The sequence below is a fragment of the Lissotriton helveticus genome, chromosome 1_2, assembly GCF_964261635.1.
Source record: "Lissotriton helveticus chromosome 1_2, aLisHel1.1, whole genome shotgun sequence".
NCBI classification, from domain to species: Eukaryota; Metazoa; Chordata; class Amphibia; order Caudata; family Salamandridae; genus Lissotriton; species Lissotriton helveticus.
The window spans coordinates 326,679,385-326,703,368 of NC_136058.1; the positions used below are offsets into that span (position 1 = coordinate 326,679,385).

The 23,984-nt window shown below is 47.5% G+C and overlaps 2 non-coding genes across 2 annotated transcripts; both read left to right on the forward strand.

The window, feature by feature from the left end:
- Positions 1–150: 150 nt before the first annotated feature.
- On the forward strand, positions 151–222 carry TRNAC-GCA (transfer RNA cysteine (anticodon GCA)). The gene has a single exon. It is a non-coding gene; the product is annotated as a tRNA-Cys (tRNA).
- Positions 223–23,912: 23,690 nt separating this feature from the next.
- Positions 23,913–23,984, forward strand: TRNAC-GCA (transfer RNA cysteine (anticodon GCA)). Its single transcript has one exon. It is a non-coding gene; the product is annotated as a tRNA-Cys (tRNA).

Below are 23,984 nucleotides of genomic sequence, written 5' to 3' on the forward strand. Positions count from 1 at the left end.
TTGATCCAGTTTTCCTTTAATAAATAATATTAAGGACTACTTCTCCTGTTCCACAGTTTCAAGGTTGTACTTTCTGGCACAACTTAGTATGATCCTCACACTCTTTCATGATGTACTGATATTTTGTCATTCTGATTTTACTGAAAAGCTGGGGATATAGCTCAGTGGTAGAGCATTTGACTGCAGATCAAGAGGTCCCTGGTTCAAATCCGGGTGTCCCCTCACCCTATTGCGATTCTGTTGTTTGTAATTGGGACTTTTCATCAATTCCATTTGGATCATCTTTAACAGAGTCAGTGTTCCCTTGGATATTGCACTTTAATAGCATTTCAGTGTTTCCTGCTCAAAACCTGTGAGTAAATGCAGTTTTTAACACTCTGCTTGTTATTCTCCTTGGGAAATTTCTGAAACATCATTGATCAATTTTGGAATTCGGCTCTTCCTTTCACAGCACTAAACAAAGGGAATGGACTATGAAACCAATTGACAACTTTGTTATACTGTTTGGTGCTTTCTTGTATTGCACTGAAGAAATGGCGTATAAAACTTGGCAGTGAAGCAGTCAACTATTTCTCATTTCACCTGTGTCTTCAGTCTTACATATATTCCACCTCTTCTCTGTGCATGCAAAGTATGTGTTTGTTTGAAGCACTTCATTTTTGTGCAACGTAGGAACTATTTAATTTCTCCTTAAAAGCTCTGCCTACGTGCAAGATGTACGAACTATCATTGTAGTTGCAAGAAGGCTGGTCTGAAGAATCAGGCCATTTGCAAACGCAAAATGGCTTTTTCTGATGTATTAAATAGAAGGTAGTCGAAAGGGGTGTTTGGGTGTACCTTCCAAATACTGAATTGTAGTGGTACGTAGAAATGTTTTTCCACCATAATTTGGCCCAAAACAATCATACTTCATCACCATCTCAGTGATTGTGGTAACCAATCCTCAAATGATAAGGTGTCCCGTAAAAACCTCTTCCCCTTTAAGAATGTTTCAAAACAATCATTGTATGTAGAGGCATTGGTCCTATGTACCACTGCCTATTCAAATAAAATAACAATGAAACAAATAAATCTGTTTTTTAAATGATCCAGTTTTCCTTTAATAAATAATATTAAGGACTACTTCTCCTGTCCCACAGTTTCAAGGTTGTACTTTCTGGCACAACTTAGTATGATCCTCACACTCTTTCATGATGTACTGATTAAGCATGGGCGTGAAATCCGCTCCGCTCGCGGATTTTTCGGATTTTCGGCAAATTCGCAATCCGCGAACTCTCGCGAATTTTTCGAAAATCCGTGAATCCGCTCGCGGCGGATTTTTTGCTTGGTTGCGGCGCGCGGCGTGGTGCACGGCGTTCACTTTCCGTCATTAAGCGTTTGCCGAGTTGTTTTTCTCGATCATATTTTGCGAGTGCTGCGCCATTTTGGATCTTGCTGCGTGATCCCACGGGAGTTTGGCGCCCGCGAATACGTAATCGCGGCTTGCCACCTTGCACAGCACACCTCGCGAGAGTTCGCAATTGCGAACACGTAGTTGCGGCGGAAAGGAACAATCTCGCACTCGCGAAATAGAGATTTTGCAATTCTGCACAAGAAATCCACCAGCAAACAGGATAAACCTTAAGAAAATGATGATTTTTATCAGAATCACTCCTCAGGTTGACATTTGCATGGCCTTTTTTTTGCAAGGAGTGCATTTTTGGCGGTGGGGGAGGGAAGGAAGTGCCCCACAGTCTCCAACTTCCTGTTCCTGTCCAGCAGGCTCCTCCCAGTGCTTTGTCTATCTCCTTGTCACTTTCATTTGGATCTGGAGCTGGAAGTATTACTTTTTGTGGGTGCTGCTGGATATTTGGATTTGAGGCCTTTTTGACTTTCTTTGGATCACTTTTGGATTAGAAATCAACTTTCACAAGTAAGTTTGTTTGGGGCATTACAGTTGCTGCAACTACAATTTTGGAACTTTATCAGAACATTAAATAAATTATATTGTGGGTAGCCAGAGCATCCAGTAGGACCAGGGTTGGTTATGGGTGCATGATACAACTGTTTTGTTGAATTTAAACACCATTGAGGCCATGGATGGGCTGGGATTGTGCTGATTTTTGTTGTTTTTGACGTTTTTTTGGGGCTGCTGGTGGGGCCCTTTGCCCAGGGGTGGTGAGTGTTGCATGGGCCTAGTCTTTCTGTGGGGTGTCTTCTTGAATTTAAACATCATTGAGGCCATGGATGTGCTGGGATTGTGCTTATTTTATTGTTTTTTGTCGTTTTTTTGGGGCTGCTGGTGTGGCGTTTTGCCCAGGGATGGTGGTGCATGGACTGAGTGTGCCTGTGGTGTGGTCTCACTCACTTTAATGTAAACATCATGGATGGCATTGGATTGTGGTGATTTTTGGCTGTTTTTCTGTTTTTTGGGGGTGTACTGTTGATGTGGGCTGGCCATGTGGGTGGTGGTGGTGGCCATCCTGAGTGCTTGCTGGTACAGGCAACATGTGCTTGGGGTGCAAGGGGCCATTTTGAAGAGAGGCAGTGTCTGAGGCCTGCACTTATTTTGCCTACTTTTCATCCATTATGCCCAGGGGTAGTGAGTGTTGCATGGGCCTAGTCTTTCTGAGGGGTGTCTTCTTGAATTTAAACACCATTGAGGCCATGGATGGGCTGGGATTGTGCTGATTTTATTTTTTTTGTCTTTTGTTTGGGGCTGCTGGTGGGGCCCTTTGCCCAGGGGCGGTGAGTGTTGCATGGGCCTAGTCTTTCTGTGGGGTGTCCTCTTGAATGTAAACACCATTGAGGCCATGGATGGGCTGGGATTGTGCTGTTTTTTGTTGTTTTTGTCGTTTTTTGGGGGCTGCTGGTGTGGCCTTTTGCCCAGGGGTAGTGGTGCATGGACTGAGTGTGCCTGTAGTGTGGTCTCACTCTCTTGAATGTAAACATCCTGGATGGCGTTGGATTGTGGTGATTTGTGGGTGTTTTTCTGTTTTTTTGGGGTGTACTGTTGATGTGGATTGGCTTGGGGTGTAAGGGGCCATTTTGAAGAGAGGCAGTGTCTGAGGCCTGCACTTATTTTGCCTACTTTTCATCCATTATGCCCAGGGGTAGTGAGTGTTGCATGGGCCTAGTCTTTCTGTGGGGTGTCTTCTTGAATTTAAACACCATTGAGGCCATGGATGGGCTGGGATTGTGCTGATTTTATTGTTTTTTGTCGTTTTTTTGGGGCTGCTGGTGGGGCCCTTTGCCCAGGGGGGGTGAGTGTTGCATGGGCCTAGTCTTTCTGTGGGGTGTCCTCTTGAATTTAAACACCATTGAGGCCATGGATGAGCTGGGATTGTGCTGTTTTTTGTCTTTTTTTGGGGCTGCTGGTGTGGCCTTTTGCCCAGGGGTAGTGGTGCATGGACTGAGTGTGCCTGTGGGGTCTCACTCTCTTTAATGTAAACATCCTGGATGGCATTGGATTGTGGTGATTTTTGGGTGTTTTTCTGTCTTTTTGGGGTGTACTGTTGATGTGGACTGGCCATGTGGGTGGTGGTGGTGGCCATCTTGAGTGCTGGCTGGTACAGGCAACATGTGCTTGGGGTGCAAGGGGCCATTTTGAAGAGAGGCAGTGTCTGAGGCCTGCACTTATTTAGCCTACTTTTCATCCATTATCCCCAGGGGTAGTGACTCAGTGTTGCATGGGCCTAGTCTTTCTGTGTGGTGTCTTGAATGTAAACATCATGGATGGCATGGGATTGTGCTTATTTTTCTGTGTTTTTCCATTTTTTGGGGTGTATAACTGAACTGATGTTCCTCTGTCTTCCATTGCTTTTAGGTGCACAAGACTCTAGAGAACCACCAGTGCCAGGAAGAAGTCCTGCAGCGGTGTGTGTGTGCAGCATAACGTCACGCGACGTCACGTCTGGACACAGACAACTCTGCAACTGCTGCCTGCTGTTCTGAAGAAGATGGCCCCAAAAAAAGTTACCCGTAGCTCCTCTAGCAAGAAAGTTGCCAGTAAGGAGCAGAAGAAGCAACTTACCAAGGAGACTGGTGTGTCGGCCGCCCCTTTTTTTGGGAGTAAAAAAAAAAGTATGCCTGCAGCAGCAGCTGGATCTGCTGGGGACCAAGCTGGGAGCAGCACCCCCACTCCATTGGGCTCAGTGCCACCACCACCACCACGCCAACTTAAGTCCAAGCCCTTCAGTGCTGCAGAGGCACTTAGTCTAGTTGTTCAATCACCATCGACCAGTGATGTTGGCTCATCGCAAGAAAGTAGCAGCAATGTCCCTCAATCAACACAGGTTGTTGTAACTCATCTGACGAGTGTTGAACAACCACAGCCGCAACAAAAACCACATGCGCAAGTACAAGCCCAAGTACATGTGGAAGGAGAGGCAGCGCAAGGAGATGCGCAAGCAGAGGTGCATGGAGGGTCACAAGTGCCCACAATAGTTGTTCCTCCCGAAGTAGGGGCACATCAGGAAATCGACAATCAAGGCGAGGTATCATTTGAGGAAGACACTCCTCCTGATGATCATTCATTGTCTTCCACACCCCTAGCAAGGAAGAGATCAAGGGTGGTGTCTACATCTTCTTCAAGCACACCTCCTTCTGATGATACGGATCAAAATTGGGAACCAGCACCACTGCCGTCTGAGAGTGAGGCACATGATCTGATAAAGGTAGTTAAGCGTAAAAGGATGCTCATCCAAAGTCTCAGACTTATGGAGTGTGATGATGAGGCTCAACAAGAAGTGGCGGATACTGCTGCTGATGAAGACTCCGACAACGACGACCCAGTCATCATAAAGGTCACTGCAGCCCCAGTGGGCATGCAGCAAACAGACATTTTGACCCTAGCCCAAAAAGCTGCTGAGCGTGATGATGATGATGTTGTCGACGAGGAGGCAGTGGAAACACCACAATCCTTGGAGTTAAGTACACCAACTCGTACCGCTTCCATATTTCTTTCTCACAAGAAGGGACCTCCATCCACCTCGACCTTAATTAGTGGCGGTGAAAGTGCACAACGTACAAAAGTTGGGCAATCCAGATCCTCCACTTCATCTGGCATTAGCAGCATGACCACCACCACCAGTATCGCCGCCTCCTCCAGGCCCCACAGACACTTCAAGTCCCCAGTTTGGGACTTCTTTACTGTTTGCACTAAAAGGGAAAAGTTCGCCATTTGTACCCTTTGTAAGCTTGCAGTTAGTTGTGGTAAGTCAGGTACCAACTATGGTACCGGAGGCCAGAGAGGTCATCTTGAGAGACAGCACACTGTCCAATGGTTTGCGCACCTAGATGCGATCAAGGAAGCCCGAATTGGAAGTCAAGAAAACGTTGATGTTGCATCTGATGATGACGAGGAGGAAGAAGACGTGTCAAACACTTCACTTACACCCAGTACCCCTGTCAGCAGCACACCCCGTGTGAGGCACACTAAGAGTGTTGGAGCGAGTGAGACACCAACGCGCAAAAGTTCACCAGCGAGCATAATTGGGTCCACGAAGTCATTATCATCCCGTAAATGCATGGTCCAGGGCAACATTAGAACCATGTTTTCTTCATACGCGCCATATGAACGCAACCACCCATTGACGCGTCTGTATAACACTAAGCTGGCTAAAATGCTAGCTGTGGACCTTCTCCCTTTTTCTTTTGTAGAAGCGGTAGGTTTTCTAGAATTAGTGGCAACGCTCTGCCCTAAATGGAAGGTTCCTAGCCGGTTCTATTTTGCCAGAGTTGCGGTTCCAGCACTACATGAAGATGTGCTGGAGGCGATTGGGGCAGCTTTGCAGAAGAGTGCTGTTCACACAATACATCTGACAACAGACATGTGGACCAGTGGCGCAGGCGCTGATTACATGTGCATCACTGCACACTGGGTCTCTTTTTCAGGTGTTAAAGCAAAGCTAAACGCAGGTGTTGACCCGGACCAAGTTTTTAAAGCTGCTCGGAAACATGCAACACTAGCCATGTTTGGCTTGGAGAAAAGTCACACAGCACAAAACATTTTGGACGAGTTTAACAAAAAGGTCTTTCACTGGCTGTCCCCAAATAAACGCCAGATTGGTTATGTTTCCACGGATAATGGCGCCAATGTAGTTAAGGCCATGGCGCTGGGTGCCTATTTCAGAGTGCCGTGTTTGGCGCACTGTATCAACCTGGTAGTTCAAAAATTCTTGAGTGATAAAGACAGTCCAGCGTTCGAGGTAATTGCCACCTGCCGCAAAATGTGCAACCATTTCAGCCATTCTTTTAATGCCCGGAAGCATCTGAGGAGCCTGTTACTTGAACGTCGAATGCCAGTGAAAGCACTCATCCAGGAGGTGGCAACACGTTGGAACTCAACCTTCTACATGCTTGAGCGTCTGTATGAGCAGTATACGGTACTCGATCACTATTTCTTAAAAGAGGGTACAGCTCAGAAGGACCTGCGGATGGGTGCGGCGCAATGGGACATAGTTAAAAGCCTGACAGACATGCTTCGTCCTTTTGAGTTCTTCACGCGTGCAGTCAGCCAGGAGGACTGTAATTTGGGAAAAGCTATCCCATTGTTGTGCATGCTGGAGCACCAACTGAAGGAGGAGTCTACTGAGTTAGAAAAAGATGAAAAAAAAGAGACCCTTTTCTTTTGTCGGAGAAATTATTAGAGCGCCTACGTGGTGATGAACGTCTTAAAAAGATCAACTCAGAACTGCATTACATTTGTGCTACTATTCTGGATCCACGCTACAAAAAGGCGCTGGCAGGCCAAGCATTCTTTCCTTTTGCTGATGAAGATGTTAAAAAGTACAAACGTTGGCTAGCCTGGTCAGCCAAGAGGTTTGAAAAAGAACGGCAGTGTATTGAAGGAGAAGGCAGTACATCAGCATCAGCATCAGCAGGCCATCCCCAGTCAAAACAATCCACTTCTGCACCTGTGGCTGTGGCACAAGTGACCTCTCAGCCGTTAAAGACACCGGCAACCGGATCATCTGCACCAAACACAAGAGTAACAGTGGATGCTGAAGAGGATTGGCTAAGTTTGCTTGGGTATGGTTCTCGAAAAAAGGTCACAGGCACAGCAAAAAGTAAGCAAAGTGGAGGAGCCGTTCAGGACCTTGAGTCAATGGTGCAGGACTATCTGAATGACTCAACAGAGGTCTTTCTTAATGATGAGCCATTGCAGTATTGGCATAGGAAAAAAACAATTGTGGCCACAGCTGTCCAACCTGGCTATAAACTATTTGTCTTGCCCACTCGCAAGTGTGTCTTCTGAACGTGTTTTCAGTGCTGCTGGTGGCATTGTAACTCCCAAATGGAGCCGCCTCTCACCCAAAAATGTGGAGCGGCTAACAATGATCAAGATGAATCAGCACCTCATACCACCAGATTACAGAGTACGAGAAAGCACGCCGCATGAAGACGAGGAGGACGGCAACGTAGATGAGGGGATTTGTTCTCTGTTCGGTGACGCTGACCTCATCCTGCCTGAATTCGCCGAGTATGATGACGAAATCTTCTTCTTATTCCCTTACACCGAGCCCTGAAAATGAGACAATGAATCAATAACTTTTTTTTCGTCCTTATTCACTTTTATTCCTGTGTGTCTGTCTTTCTTTGTTTTGCACAGTTAATTTAATTCAAACTTTAATCACCTAATCCCAAAAACAAGCCCATCAGCAGAACTGTCTTCACTTGTTTGCTTATTGATTTGAAGGTGCCGCAGTCTACATTCCTCAGGTTCACAAGTTCAGAAGAACATGCTCCTCTATCCTCCTCCTCCTATTTGCCTCAAAGCAGAGGGCTGGATTACGCCCAATGAAGAAAGACTCAGCACTTGTGGGGGTGTTCTACTTCTTTGCGGGTGAGTTGACGGCTCTGGGCCCATTGCTGTGAAGCTCTAATAACGGATAAAAGTGTTTTGGACCAAATATGAGGCGGAAATTTCTTGCCGTTTTTGCTGACTTGCTTGCCTTTGAGGTGCTCTTTGGCGGGGTTCCGGGTGTTTGTGGGTGAGTTTTGGGGTCTGGGAGCACTGCTGCGACAGTCTAATGTGGATTGCATTTGCTTTTCAGGAAATTTATGGTGGAAAACAGGAGTTATGATGATGACCTAGCTGCACAGCGCGTTTGGACCGAAGGCCGAGAGATATTGTAAGTATGAGATTTTGCTTTTTGGCTGTTTGGGGAGTTGTCGCGTGCTTTTTTGCGGGTGGGTTGGCGGGTCTCTTGGGGCATTCCTGTGAAGGTCTAATACCGGATAGAAGTGTTTAGGACAAAATCCATAAGGAAAAGCCTTTTTTTTGCTATTTCTTCTGACATCTTGCTCAATGTAGCATTTTGGGGGGCTTCCTGGTGTTTGTGGGTGGGTTGCGGGGTCTCTGTCGAAGCATTGCTGCGACAGTCTAATCTTGATTGCATTTGCTTTTCAGGAAACCCGTGGTGGAAAACAGGAGTTATGATGATGACCTAGCTGCACAGCGCGTTTGGACCGAAGGTCGAGAGATAAGTATGAGATTTTGCTTTTTGGCTGTTTGGGGGTGTTGTCGCGTGCTTTTTTGCGGGTGGGTTGGCGGGTCTCTTGGGGCATTCCTGTGAAGGTCTAATACCGGATAGAAGTGTTTAGGACGAAATCCATAAGGAAAAGCCTTTTTTTTGCTATATCTTCTAACATCTTGCTCAATGTAGCGTTTTGGGGGGCTTCCTGGTGTTTGTGGGTGGGTTGCGGGGTCTCTGTCGAAGCACTGCTGCGACAGTCTAATCTTGATTGCATTTGCTTTTCAGGAAACCCGTGGTGGAAAACAGGAGTTATGATGATGACCTAGCTGCACAGCGCGTTTGGACCGAAGGTCGAGAGATATTGTAAGTATGAGATTTTGCTTTTTGGCTGTTTGGGGGTGTTGTCACGTGCTTTTTTGCGGGTGGGTTGGCGGGTCTCTTGGGGAATTCCTGTGAAGGTCTAAAACCGGATAGAAGTGTTTAGGACAAAATCCATAAGGAAAAGCCTTTTTTTTGCTATTTCTTCTGACATCTTGCTCAATGTCGCGTTTTGGGGGGCTTCCTGGTGTTTGTGGGTGGGTTGCGGGGTCTCTGTCGAAGCACTGCTGCGACAGTCTAATCTTGATTGCATTTGAATTTCAGGAAACCCGTGGTGGAAAACAGGAGTTATGATGATGACCTAGCTGCACAGCACGTTTGGACCGAAGGTCGAGAGATATTGTAAGTATGAGATTTTGCTTTTTGGCTGTTTGGGGGTGTTGTCGCGTGCTTTTTTACGGGTGGGTTGGCGGGTCTCTTGGGGCATTCCTGTGAAGGTCTAATACCGGATAGAAGTGTTTAGGACAAAATCCATAAAGAAAAGCCTTTTGGCACTTTTTGTAACTTAGGGTTCGTTTGGGTTAGCCTAGCAGCAGGATTGCATGTGTTTCGGGGTGTTCTATTGCAACTCAGTTCTGGGGTGTTAGAGCACTCTTGGAGCGATGCTGGCTATGGATACTTTTGCTTGCTTGCAAGTGGTTTGAATACAATCCACGGTGGGTAAGGGTGTATTTGGGACTAATTTTACTTTCAAAGTACGTTTTGTCACCATTTTTCTGCTAGGCCTCGTTTTTTGAGATCTGATTGGGGGTCTTCTACAGTTTTGCGACTTGCTTTAGTAAGGGTCTTGGTGGGAGCATTGCTGGGAAGGTCAAATTTTGTTCTAAAACACAGTTTACAGTACACCTAGCTTGAGGGGAAAGATCCGCTAAATTATTTTGGCCATACTTATTTATCCTTAAAAAGGTGACTCAGACAGAGTACGTAATTTCAAAAATATTGTACTGTCTATTAGGGAAATCAAAGTGTGACTTTTTGCACCACACAGCGTACATACCTTATATTTATTTATCAGTGGTATTGTAATAGCACTTCCTGTTTTCCGTTCAATAATTACAGGCCGGGTTTCATTCAACATCCGCCAGGCAGGCAGTGGACAGGGTGTCTTCTGTCAGTGGTCACCAACATTGATGGACGAAGCGTCAGCTGGAATGGAGGAGTGCCGCTAATAAGAGGAATTGTTTGCTGCATGCACTTGTGCCTGTTTTTAGGCGTTTTTCCCCGTTTTGGCCTGTTTTGCATTCCTGTCTGCTTGTCCAGATTCTCTATCCTCTACCCGTGTCGGCGCTCGCTTTCCCGCCTCCCTCGCCGCCCCCGCTTCCCGCCACTACCACCGACCCCGCCCCTTTTCCCTTCTGTTCCCTCCCCGCTCCCGCCTCCCAGCTGCTCCGCCCACCCGCGCACTTGGCCTTATATGGCGACCGTGCGACACAGGTGAGTGTGACCCACTTGTGGGACACCCCCGCGCCGCACGGCCGCCAGCTGCTGCGTGTGCCCCCCTAACTGTTCCTAGCTGCCTCGCTGCCTCGCTGCCGACTGACCCTGCTGCCGTCAGTTTGCCTTCCTTTGCCACGCGCTTGTGCTTGTTTTTATTTTTCAAATCCCTCCCCCGTGTTCAGCCTGTTTTTGCCAATCTCTTGTGCCTGTATTTTTCTCTTAGGCTTTTTTCTCCGTGTTTAGCTATTTTGTCAATCTCTTGTGCCTGTATTTTTCTCTTAGGCTTTTTCCTCCGTGTTTAGCTATTTTGTCAATCTCTTGTGCCTGTATTTTTCTCTTAGGCTTTTTCCTCCGTGTTTAGCTATTTTGTCAATCTCCTGTGCCTGTATTTTTCTCTTGGGCTTTTTCCTCCGTGTTCAGCTGTTTTGTCAGTCACTTGTGCCTGTTTTTAGGCGTTTTTCCCCGTTTTGGCCTGTTTTGCATTCCTGTCTGCTTGTCCAGATTCTCTATCCTCTACCCGTGTCGGCGCTCGCTTTCCCGCCTCCCTCGCCGCCCCCGCTTCCCGCCACTACCACCGACCCCGCCCCTTTTCCCTTCTGTTCCCTCCCCGCTCCCGCCTCCCAGCTGCTCCGCCCACCCGCGCACTTCGCCTTATATGGCGACCGTGCGAACGCGCAGCGTTGACGCGCAGCGGGCGCGCCGATTGTGCGCCGAAGGCGCGCCAAAGGTAAGCCCGTCTGCGCCCGTCCGCGACCGGATCGCGACCAGCGCCAGGGCCCCTGGCCCCCACCGACGGAAGCCGACCCGACGAACCTACAGCGCCGCCGACCTCATCGCACTCAACACCGGCCACACCCCAGGATGTCACCGAGCCGCCCCGAAGCACACCCACGGACCCTTCAGCTGCCTCGCCTGCAAGTTCACCTGCATACGGACCTTCCCTGCACCCGCCAAGCCGAACTCCAGCAGCACCCACCTCAAGTGCATCCTGCTCAACACCCGCTCCGTCCACAGACACGCCGTAGAACTCTGGAACCTGCTCGACACCACCGCCCCCGACGTTGCCTTCATCACCGAGACCTGGATGAACGCCTCCTCAGCCCCGGACATCGCCATCGCCATCCCAGAGGGCTACAAGATCACCCGGAGAGACCGCGACAACCAGACCGGAGGAGGCATCGCCATCATCCACAGAGACACCATCCGCATCAGTACCAACACCGATGACACCCTCACCACCGCTGAACACCTGCACTTCCAGATCCACACCGACCCGAAGACCACCCTCAGAGGCACCCTGATCTACCGACCCCCGGGACCGCGCACACGATTCAGCGAGGACATCGCCGACTTCGTCAGCCCGCACGCTCTCCCCTCCGCCGACTACATCCTCCTGGGGGACCTCAACTTCCACCTGGAGAACAACAACGACCGCAACACCATCACCCTGCTCGACAACCTCGACAACCTCGGACTCAAGCAACTGGTGACCACCCCCACCCACCTCGCCGGACACACACTCGACGCCGTCTTCTCATCCAGCAGAGACGTCACCTTCAGCCACGCAACAGGACTCCACTGGACGGACCACAGCTGCGTCCACTTCACCTTCAGAAGAACGACGATCCACCACCTCCAGCAACAGGTTGCTCGCAGAAGCTGGAACAAGATCACAGCCGACCAGCTCACCGCCTCCCTGAGCCAGCACCCTCCCGCCAACTCAGCGAACCCCAGCCAGGCCGCCGACAACTTCACGAAGTGGATCAGCAACTGCGCGGACGAACTCGCCCCTCTGAGGACCCCGCCCAGCAGATCCTGCAGCAGAAAAACACCATGGTTCACCGACGAACTCAAGTGCTCCAAGAAGAACTGTCGAGCCCTCGAGAAAGCCTGGAGACGGGAACCAACGACGGACAACATGACCACCCTCAAGCTCGCCACCCGGAAACACCACCAACTGATCCGCGCCACCAAGAAAAATGAATACAAGGACCGGCTGGACAACAACGCACACAACTGCAAGGAACTCTTCAACATCGTGAAAGAGCTCTCCAACCCCAGCGCCGGAAACAACGACATCACCCCGTCGCAAGACCTCTGCAACTCCCTCGCGTCCTACTTCCACAACAAGATCACGGACATACACAACAGCTTCAGCAACCAACCAACGCAAGCCACAACCGCAACGACGCCACCCACCACCACCCTCCGCACCTGGACCCCGATCAGCACCGAAGACACCATCCGCACCATGAACTCCATCCATTCCGGATCTCCGACTGACCCCTGCCCTCACCACGTCTTCAACAAAGCCGACGCTGTCCTCGCACCCCACCTGCGGGACATCATCAACACCTCCTTCGACTCCGCCACCTTCCCTGAGAGCTGGAAGCACGCCGAACTCAGCGCTCTCCTCAAGAAACCCACAGCAGACCCCACCGACCTCAAGAACTACCGTCCCATCTCGCTCCTCCCGTTCCCGGCCAAAGTCATCGAGAAGACCGTCAACAAACAGCTGGCCGCCTTCCTCGAGACGAATGGATCCCTCGACCCATCACAGTCCGGCTTCCGAGCGAACCACAGCACCGAGACCGCCCTCATCGCCGCCACCGACGACCTTCGAACTCTGATGGACAACGGAGAAACAGCGGCCCTCATCCTCCTGGACCTCTCCGCGGCCTTCGACACTGTCTGCCACCGCACCCTAGTACAGCGCCTCAGCAATATCGGAATCCAGGAGAAGGCACTGGACTGGATCACCTCCTTCCTCGACGGAAGAACACAAAGAGTCCGCCTACCACCGTACAAGTCAGAGGCCACCAAAGTCATCTGCGGCGTACCCCAAGGATCCTCGCTGAGCCCAACCCTCTTCAACATCTACATGAGCCCCCTCGCGGCCATCGCACGCCAACACAACCTGAACATCATCTCCTACGCCGACGACACCCAGCTGATCCTCTCCCTGACCAACGACCCCGCCACCGCCAGAGCCAACCTGCACGAAGGGATGAGAGACGTAGCCGAATGGATGACGACCAGCCGCCTGAAACTGAACTCAGACAAGACGGAGGTCCTCATCCTGGGCTCCACGCCCTCCGCCTGGGACGACTCCTGGTGGCCCCCCGCCCTGGGCACCGCACCCAAACCGACAGACCACGCACGCAACCTGGGCTTCATCCTGGACTCCTCCCTCTCCATGACCAGACAAGTCAACGCCGTCTCCTCGTCATGCTTCAACATCCTGCGCATGCTACGTAAGATCTTCCGGTGGATCCCCACCGAGACGAGGAAGACGGTCACCCAAGCCCTCGTCACCAGCCGACTGGACTACGGCAACGCCCTCTACGCCGGAACCACTGCCAAACTCCAGAAGAGACTCCAGCGGATCCAGAACGCCTCGGCGAGACTCATCCTCGACATCCCCCGACGCAGCCACATCTCCGGACACCTGAGAGACCTGCACTGGCTCCCGGTCAACAAGAGAATCACCTTCCGGCTCCTCACGCACGCGCACAAAGCCCTACACGACCAAGGCCCGAGCTACCTCAACAACCGGATCAACTTCTACACTCCCAAGCGCCTCCTCAGATCGACCAACCACGCCCTCGCCGCCGTCCCCCGCATCCGAAGAGCGACAACAGGAGGAAGATCCTTCTCCTACCTGGCCGCCAAGACCTGGAACTCACTTCCGACCGATCTGCGCCTGACCCAAGACCACCTCTCCTTCAGGAAGAAGCTCAAGACCTGGCTGTTCGAGCAGTAGCAGCACCCCCCCCCCTCCTCCCAGCGCCTTGAGACCCTACGGGTGAGTAGTGCGCTCTATAAATGACCTGATTGATTGATTGATTGATTGCAACTTACTTATCAAAGTCAACAGGACAACTCCAACAACATACAGAATACAGATACAGTATCCATTGTTTTCTTCTATGAGTGTGACTGCATGTGGTTAGCTTTAGTTTGTACCCAAAGATTTCGTTATCTTCAATTATTGTTTGTCCATGCTGTGCTTTTTTTTTCTTCTCTCAACAAAACCTACCCAAAAAGAAACCCCCATTCCCATCCATTTTACAAACCCTAACCCTCTTCCCCCGGGCTGTGTGGTTTTGCTTGATGTCTGACTAAATGACATCAATAATTCCACACACTTGCTGGGGAGGATAAGGTCATACCAACAGGCTGGTGAAGGAATACGAGGATATATTCTAGACTTACTCAGCTTCAGTACTATTTCTTGTAGTAGTAGGAGCCAATGTCAAAAAAATTCAACGCAAGTACTAGTTATACTTGCAATACTTTACCATTTGTTAGGCTACATTGTGGCACTGTTCTAGTGTACTGTCACCTGCTATATTCTCGATCGTACCGTAACCGTTGTAATGCTACAGTAAGGACAAACCAGGTTTCGTTTTCTTTTTTTCCATAGGCATGCAACTGCCACTGTGTCACACCACTAGTACCACCGCAATGAGGAAATTTAATCCGCCCTGGATTGCCAACCTTAATCCCCATTTCACGTGGAGCCAGCCCTGGGCCTAGCCCTAATTTCTAACACAAATTACAGGTAAGATAAGCGTTTGGTGGGAGGTGGTATAATGGAGTATTAGGACTAGACGAGAGATTGACGGTAGTACTACTAAAGTCCTAGGACTCTTCAGGAAAACAAACTTACTGTTACACCCCCACCCACCAGACTGAAAAGCAGTAAAAAACAGGTATGGTCAGATAAAGTTTAAAAAAGTATATTTATGTAGCCCTAACAAAATAATCTCCCTCAAGACCCTCCCTAACCCCAACGATTGTCTTTGAAAAGTCCCAAAAAGAACCCAACTCCCAAATCCCACCCCCCAAAAGTCTCTAAAAAAAAGGGCAAGGGACACTCCACTACTGGAGGGTGCTGGTGAATTTTGCGGCCAGGGCATCATACTCCTTGCGGAGGGTGGCAAGGTTGAAGCGGAGGCCCTCCACCAAGTTCTTGTACCTAAGGACCTCCTGCTCCAGGTAGGACATTCTGACTCCTAGGCGGCGCTGGCGTGCCTTGCAGCTCCTGTGGGGGGCAGCTGGTCTTTTTGCTACTTGGCGGTGGCAGTTGGCTTTGTTAGCCCGGCTCCGTACCGCTGGAGCACTGCGCTGGCTGGCGGCCCGTGGGGTCACGGAGGAGGATGCAGCTGTCCCAGTCGAGGATGTTGTGGTTGCACCGGTCGACTGCGTGTCCTCCTCCTCCTCCAGGGCCACCAGCCGCCGATATTCGGCGACAGTGGCATCCAGCCTCCGTTGCCGGGCCATTCGAGCCTGCTCCCTCCGTGATGTCGATTTGGAAGGAGCAACTATATGAAGAAAGAAAGACATAGTCTGTAACCAATGCTCCTTAACCCCTTCAGTGCTAATGACAAGGGTAACTCATCATGGAGTTTCCATTGATATCAATGGAAATTACATTGAAGCGGCGCAAGATGCTTAGCATCCAAGTGGTTAACATTAATAACACAAAGTGATTGAGCCGAAAGTTGTGTCACAGTACAAGTAGCAAATTGAAAGCACAGTACATAACTATTGAGGGCAGTATCTATCTAACCTCCCACTTCTGCATCCTTGCTCTAACATTAGTGGTAGTTTAATGAACAAATTCTACGACCACTATGGACTTCCATTACAGTCGACTATGACAGTACACCAGTCTTATTCTTCTTCTTCTCTCTTGTTTAGGAAAATTGGTACGTTATCTTATGCAAGCCGGCAGAATGCCAGCGCAGTGAACTTGCACCCGAGAAAAACAGACGCACACCATGATGAGTGAGACAGACTTGCGTTACTGTACCGGTCCAGTACATGCAGGTGGTGAAGCTATTACTTTTCTATTACGGGTGGCACTGAGAGTACTCTGTTACAAGGGCTACTGCTTAATTAATTTACCTTTCACCCTACAGTGCAAAGGAGTACTAGAAAAGGAAAATGAAGAAGCTAAATAATTAGATTATCTATCACTTCACATGGGATGTATTTGATTACATATGGGATGACTTTAGGTGCTTTGCTTATTATTGAGTGAACAGTGATACACCCACACATGAATGACATACTACTACTAAACTAAAGTTATTAAGAGAGGTACGGAGTGTCCACCGTAATAACCGGATATATGCTGTGCTTGCAGTTGCAATACAAACTACTGCTACTATTCATGGTAGTATTGGACAAATTTACAATTTCTTTTCCTTGCCTTCCCTACACTGGAACGGACGTGCAGGTGCGGTGTTACATGCTCTTCAAGGTAACACTTAGTTCATCCAGCGACCATCTACTCTCTCTAGATACACATGTGCTATCTAAGAGTCAGATAATACCATGCTCCAGGCATCCATCCATTCAAAGTATATGCACACATACAGTTTCTGTTTCACCCACCCAGGCTGTTGTACTTCCACCCATCCTTGCTTCATCATTGACCCAGCCATGCACCATACCATATTCTTTCCTTCCCAGCCACCTCGGGGGCCAAGCAAACACATATCATTCTTCTTTGCCAGCCATCATAAAATTTCGCGTCCTTCCACACTTACTTACACCCTTCTTTTGCTTTTCGTTCATCCCATCCATCAAATTCATCTAAGATCTTATTGGGATCCTTCTCACCAAAAGCTTCACAGCTAAGTCGAAGTACATTTCGAGGAGGCTACTACCTGGTTGATTTGTAATACACCCGTGCAGAAAGCACACTATGCAGTCTTCAATCTCAATAAGTAAGGAATATATAGCTTACCTCTTCCCGCCACTACCGTGCAAATCCTCACAGGAACGTCCACCGGCACTTCCACTGCATCCTCGGCCAACATCACCACCTCCGCGCTGGCTCCGCCACCAGATGTTACACCTACAAAGTACATTTAAGAATGTTAGAAATACACCACTCACTACTATATATTATTTGGTCTAGGAGGAATAAAGAAATAAAAAAAAAAGAAATACAATGTAATAATTTGTAATTGTATACTCTACAGTAAAAATGTCCCTTTTTCCAGGGAAGGCTGTTGTCTTGCTGCGCTTTTTGGCACAACTGATGAATGATTGCTTTTTATTTTTATTTACAACAAGGGGTGGTGATGGACAGAGTCTCTGAATTAAGCAGAGTAATCTCACCCAGTCAAGAGATCAGGGCTAGATCCAACACCGTTTTTTAGCTCATTGCACCATCCCAGTTTCAGAACCTGGCTGTATGCAAATTAGTCTGTCCCTGGCCCAGTGCATCATGGGAACAGGGCAGACCAGACTACAAAAGCCAATTCTTACACTGGGAAGGAAACAAGCTTCCGGGGACCGGTTTCTGGAATTCCAGCCGTCTTCGGCCCGGCTTGCTTGAATCCTGATGGTGCACTGAGCAAGGGACTCACATCTGAGTATACCCTTCCACGCTTAGGGTGGACAAAATTATTCACAACAAGGGGTGGTGATGGACAGAGTCTCTGAATTAAGCAGAGTAATCTCACCCAGTCACAAGATCAGGGCTAGATCCAACACCGTTTTTTAGCTCATTGCACCATCCCAGTTTCAGAACCTGGCTGTATGCAAATTAGTCTGTCCCTGGCCCAGTGCATCATGGGAACAGGGCAGACCAGACTACAAAAGCAAATTCTTACACTGGGAAGGAAACAAGCTTCCGGAGACCGGTTTCTGGCATTCCAGCCGTCTTCGGCCCGGCTTGCTTGAATCCTGATGGTGCAATGAGCAAGGGACTCACATCTGAGTATACCCTTCCACGCTTAGGGTGGACAAAATTATTTACAACAAGGGGTGGTGATGGACAGAGTCTCTGAATTAAGCAGAGTAATCTCACCCAGTCAAGAGATCAGGGCTAGATCCAACACCGTTTTTTAGCTCATTGCACCATCCCAGTTTCAGAACCTGGCTGTATGCAAATTAGTCTGTCCCTGGCCCAGTGCCAAGGAGATTGGGGGTTCTTCAAAGTCTGATATCACTGAGGTATGTGGAAAGAAAGTCTACCTGCGCCTATTATAATTGATAAACAATGCACTATTTAGTGTTCATAGTTCGGTTTGTGCAGATTTGTCCCTGCAACAGTAGTAGAATGGATTGTCCTCCTATCCAAACCAAAAGTAAAGTAGTATCTTATTCTTTCTTGGTGGTCAATTCACCTTTTTATTGTTGGCAATTGTCAAAGCATAAACATTTAGAAGACTTGAAAAGACATTATGGACAATCCCAGAGGACTGCACTCAGTGCATAGAGCTATTGCTGACTAGAATGGGAGTCCAATGGAATTGCCAAATGTGCAATCTAAGTTAGCTACACACACAGTCTAATAAGAATAATCTAGTAATACCACAGGGAGTCATAGTCGAGGCAGGGTAAGAATTCAGATCCAGTCTACAAGAAGATCAAAGACGATTTCGAAAAAAATCGAATGAGGAACGCTAGGAAAAAAATAGGTACTCTTTGTTAAAATTAAAACGTACTGGGGCCAGCAAAGGAGCCCTCGCCTGCCCGATCCTGGCCTGCATCCTCCTGAACAGCACCCTCCTCCTCCTCCTCCTGTGTCCTCTTGCCCTTGAGGGGAGCTGATGTATAACATGAAAGAAAGAAAGACCAGAAAACATGGATGAGATTTGTCAACCAAATCAAACATTTCAAAAGAACAATAACAAAATATTTTGGAGAAATAGCAAATAGATAGACAACTATTCCACGGGATATATTGACCTATCTCATGTGGTATACTACGTTATTCGTATTGCCTGATTAGTGGACCGTTGACTTTCAAAGTTCCTATGTAACTCAATAAACAGACTACTAAAAAAGTTTGCCTAGGCCTGGCAGGCAGCCGTCCGCAGCACGCGAAGTGACAGACAAAGTCCATTGTGCTTGCAGATCAGTGAATACTCAAACTATCAATCCACCGACCACCACCACTATTTCTTCTTATAGCCATGTGTCTAAAGGAAGGACTGGACTTCAGTCTGTTGGGGCTGATTTAGAAGTCCCTTGCGGCTCATTTTCCTCCATTGTTGCGTGACTTTTGTGACGCAGCGGCAGAACAAAAGAGTCGCCATGGTGTGGCGTATATATTTTAAAAAAACGCATATGGGAGATGCATCACGTTGTAAAGCCCTGCGCCATCAGGGGGCGTTCCGGCGCAAGGGAGGGTGTTCCTGGGCAGGAACGAATCCTAAAAGTGGCTGAGGGAAATCTACAAGATGTCAATCAGTCACTTTTAGGACAATGATGCGTGACTCAAACCCTGCGCCTGCTTGAAGCCGACGCACGGCTTGATGCAGCATTGGGGAGATAGGGCACCCCAGAGCATTGCTGGAGCTGCGCCATCGTTGGCACGCAACTCCAGCAATACGCCGCCTTTACGGCACAGATGCGTAAGGCTTCTGTGACGTTTTGGGCCAATGGGTGGTGGTGGCATGGCGCACAATTACTGCGGGATGCGCCGGTAATTGAAAATATGACCCTTAGTGTCTAGCATTACGCAGTTCTTATCTTTACACTACACTCATACATAATTTCTCAGGCCAATGAAAGGAACACAAAATACAAAACAAATAAGCATGGTAGCAAGCAAGGCTACTGAGAAGGAGAGCAGTGCACCTGAAATGCATAGAAGATTTTGAAATATAATTTACCTACAATGTAATCGGCAGCATTCTAGCTCTTGGTAAAGAACAAAGATTTGCAAATAACAGAGCCGGATAAAACAGAGTAGTGATGAAATAGCTAGAAATAGCTACTACTACTCACCAAGCCCGGGGACCTCTACGCCGAGCGCGTCCAGCAAGTCCCGTTCCCGGTCCATGACATCCGTCCAGCGGTGGGTGGCCTGGTTATAGGTGCGCCGGACCCCAGAGAGCTTAAACATGGCCCGGCACATCTTCTCCCACCGCTTTTGGCGCTCCCGGATGCCATAGCCGGTTGCGATCCCGTGGCACCACTTGCTCCCCCCTCAAACGCCCGCATGGGAGCCTGGCACGGGGTGCGGGACCCTTCCCCTTTTCAGGGTGCTTCCCGGCTACCTTTACCATGGTCTGGGCACAAATGAAGTTAAATGATAAAGAAGAAATAGAATAGGGAAGAAGAAAAGAAAAGAGTTTAAAAAAGTAGTTTAAAATTAACTAAAAGTAGCAGAAAACACAAAAATATAGAGCTAGAAAAATAGAGGGATAGATAATAAGTAAAATAGATCAAATAAACTTCAAACAAGCAAAGGATGGCAGAGATTCAGAGAGGATACAGAAAGCATGCCCAGAACTATAGCAATGAATGAGAAACAAGATGGCCGCGCCCATTCACGACCGCGTGGGTAAGTTCGCGCGAGATTTTCCTCGCGATCACGCGCGAAATTGTACTAGCGAGCAGCACACTTTGTGAGATTACACATAGCGGCCGGAAACGGAATTACGTCACGCAAACAAGATGGCCGCGCCCGTGTACGACCGCGTGGGTAAGTTCGCAAATGTATCAGTACAAGCGCCTTGCGAACACGCAAAAAATCACGTGAACATACACGACGCAAAAAAAAATAGTGTATTCGCACGCATTCGCGGCTTCCGAAAACAATCTCGCACGGATTCGCGCCCCGCAAATTGCGCGAAATTGCAGAAAAACGATTTTTGCTAAACTGAAAGCAATCACCAGGTGCAAAAGTTCAAACTTAACATTAGTAACCATTCACTCTAGTGCTTCCTGAGGGGCCCCTCCAGAGTTCAGTTGCCTATTTGCAACTATTCTATGACCCTGCTATGACCCAAACAGCAGGCTCATAGAATAGCTACAAGTAGACCATAAAGGTCATGTGAAAAAAAATTGCAATGCAACAGAAAGCAAATTACAGATAAGGAAGGAAGCAGGTGCCAGCCAGACTGGAAGTTTCAAAATTACTGACACATTAATCACCCCCAAATTAATTCATGGCAGTTGAAGAAGGGCAGGTGTGCTTGCTTTCACTGCAACAGAAAGCAAATTACAGATAAGGAAGGAAGCAGGTGCCAGCCAGACTGGAAGTTTCTAAATCACTGACACATTAAATAACCCCAAATTAATTCATGGCAGTTGAAGCAGGGAAAGTTGTGCTTGCTTTTTTTCACCCCCATAATCTACAGTGATAAACAAACATAATGGGTGGCAGTGAGGATGTACCAGAGGGTGGCATGGGTGTACCAGAGGGTGGCAGTGGTGAAACAGAGGGTGCTGTGAACCTGTGATGATAAACCAGACGTAGAAACAACATAGTCGCGGCCGTTGCGAGCCGAAAAGTAAGTTCACAAGTGCGAAATGGTCCACAAATCCTCGCGAACGCTCGCCAACACAAAAAATGTAAAAATCCGCTAATCCGCGAGAGTTCGTGGATTTTGCGTATTGCGAATCCGTAAATTCGCAAATTCGCGTACGCGAGATCCGCTAGATCCACCCATGCTTAGTACTGATATTTTGTCATTCTGATTTTACTGAAAAGCTGGGGATATAGCTCAGTGGTAGAGCATTTGACTGCAGATCAAGAGGTCCCTGGTTCAAATCTGTGTGTTCTCTCACCCTATTTTGATTCTGTTGTTTGTAATTGGGACTTTCCATCAATTCCATTTGGATCATCTTTGACAGAGTCAGTGTTCCCTTGGATATTGCACTTTAATGGCATTACAGTGTTTGCTTCTCAAAACCTGTGAGTAATTGCAGTTTTTAACACTCGACTTGGTATTCCCTTTGGGAAATTTCTGAAACATCATTGATCAATTTTGGAGTTCGGCTCTTCCTTTCACAGCACTAAACAAAGGGAATGGACTATGAAACCAATTGACAACTTTGTTATACTGTTTGGTGCTTCTTGTATTGCACTGAAGAAATGGCGTATAAAACTTGGCAGCGAAGCAGTCAATCTATTTCTCATTTCACCTGTGTCTTCAGTCTTACATATATTCCACCTCTTCTCTGTGCATGCAAAGTATGTGTTTGTTTGAAGCACTTCATTTTTGTGCAACGTAGGAACTATTTAATTTCTCCTTAAAAGCTCTGCCTACGTGCAAGATGTACGAACTATCATTGCAGTTGCAAGAAGGGTGGTATGAAGAATCAGGCCATTTGCAAACGCAAAATGGCTTTTTCTGATGTATTAAATGGAAGGTATTCAAAAGGGGTGTTTGGGTGTACCTTCCAAATACCGAATTGTAGTGGTACGTAGAAATGTTTTTCCACCATAATTTGGCCCAAAACAATCATACTTCATCATCATCTCCGTGATTGTGGTGACCAATCCTCAAATGATAAGGTGTCCCGTAAAAACCTCTTCCCCTTTAAGAATGTTTCAAAACAATCATTGTATGTAGAGGCATTGGTCCTATGTACCACTGCCTATTCAAATATAATAACAATGAAACAAATAAATCTGTTTTTTAAATGATCCAGTTTTCCTTTAATAAATAATATTAAGGACTACTTCTCCTGTTCCACAGTTTCAAGGTTGTACTTTCAGGCACAACTTAGTATGATCCTCACACTCTTTCATGATGTACTGATATTTTGTCATTCTGATTTTACTGAAAAGCTGGGGATATAGCTCAGTGGTAGAGCATTTGACTTCAGATCAAGAGATCCCTGGTTCAAATCCGGGTGTCCCGTCACCCTATTTTGATTCTGTTGTTTGTAATTGGGACTTTTCATCAATTCCATTTGGATCATCTTTAACAGAGTCAGTGTTCCCTTAGATATTGCACTTTAATAGCATTTCAGTGTTTCCTGCTCAAAACATGTGAGTAAATGCAGTTTTTAACACTCGGCTTGTTATTCCCCTTGGGAAATTTCTGAAACATCATTGATCAATTTTGGAATTCGGCTCTTCCTTTCACTGCACTAAACAAAGGGAATGGACTATGAAACCAATTGACAACTTTGTTATACTGTTTGGTGCTTTCTTGTATTGCACTGAAGAAATGTGTATAAAACTTGGCAGCGAAGCAGTCAACTATTTCTCATTTCACCTGTGTCTTCAGTCTTACATATATTCCACCTCTTCTCTGTGCATGCAAAGTATGTGTTTGTTTGAAGCACTTCATTTTTGTGCAACGTAGGAACTATTTAATTTCTCCTTAAAAGCTCTGCCTACGTGCAAGATGTACGAACTATCATTGCAGTTGCAAGACGGCTGGTCTGAAGAATCAGGCCATTTGCAAACCCAAAATGGCTTTTTCTGATGTATTAAATGGAAGGTAGTCGAAAGGGGTGTTTTGGGTGTACCTTCCAAATACCGAATTGTAGTGGTACGTAGAAATGTTTTTCCACCATAATTTGGCCCAAAACAATCATACTTCATCACCATCTCTGTGATTGTGGTAACCAATCCTCAAATGATAAGGTGTCCCGTAAAACCTTCTTCCCCTTTAAGAATGTTTCAAAACAATCATTGTATGTAGAGGCATTGGTCCTATGTACCACTGCCTATTCAAATAAAATAACAATGAAACAAATAAATCTGTTTTTTAAATGATCCAGTTTTCCTTTAATAAATAATATTAAGGACTACTTCTCCTGTTCCACAGTTTCAAGGTTGTACTTTCTGGCACAGCTTAGTATGATCCTCACACTCTTTCATGATGTACTGATATTTTGTCATTCTGACTTTACTGAAAAGCTGGGGATATAGCTCAGTGGTAGAGCATTTGACTGCAGATCAAGAGGTCCCTGGTTCAAATCCGGGTGTCTCCT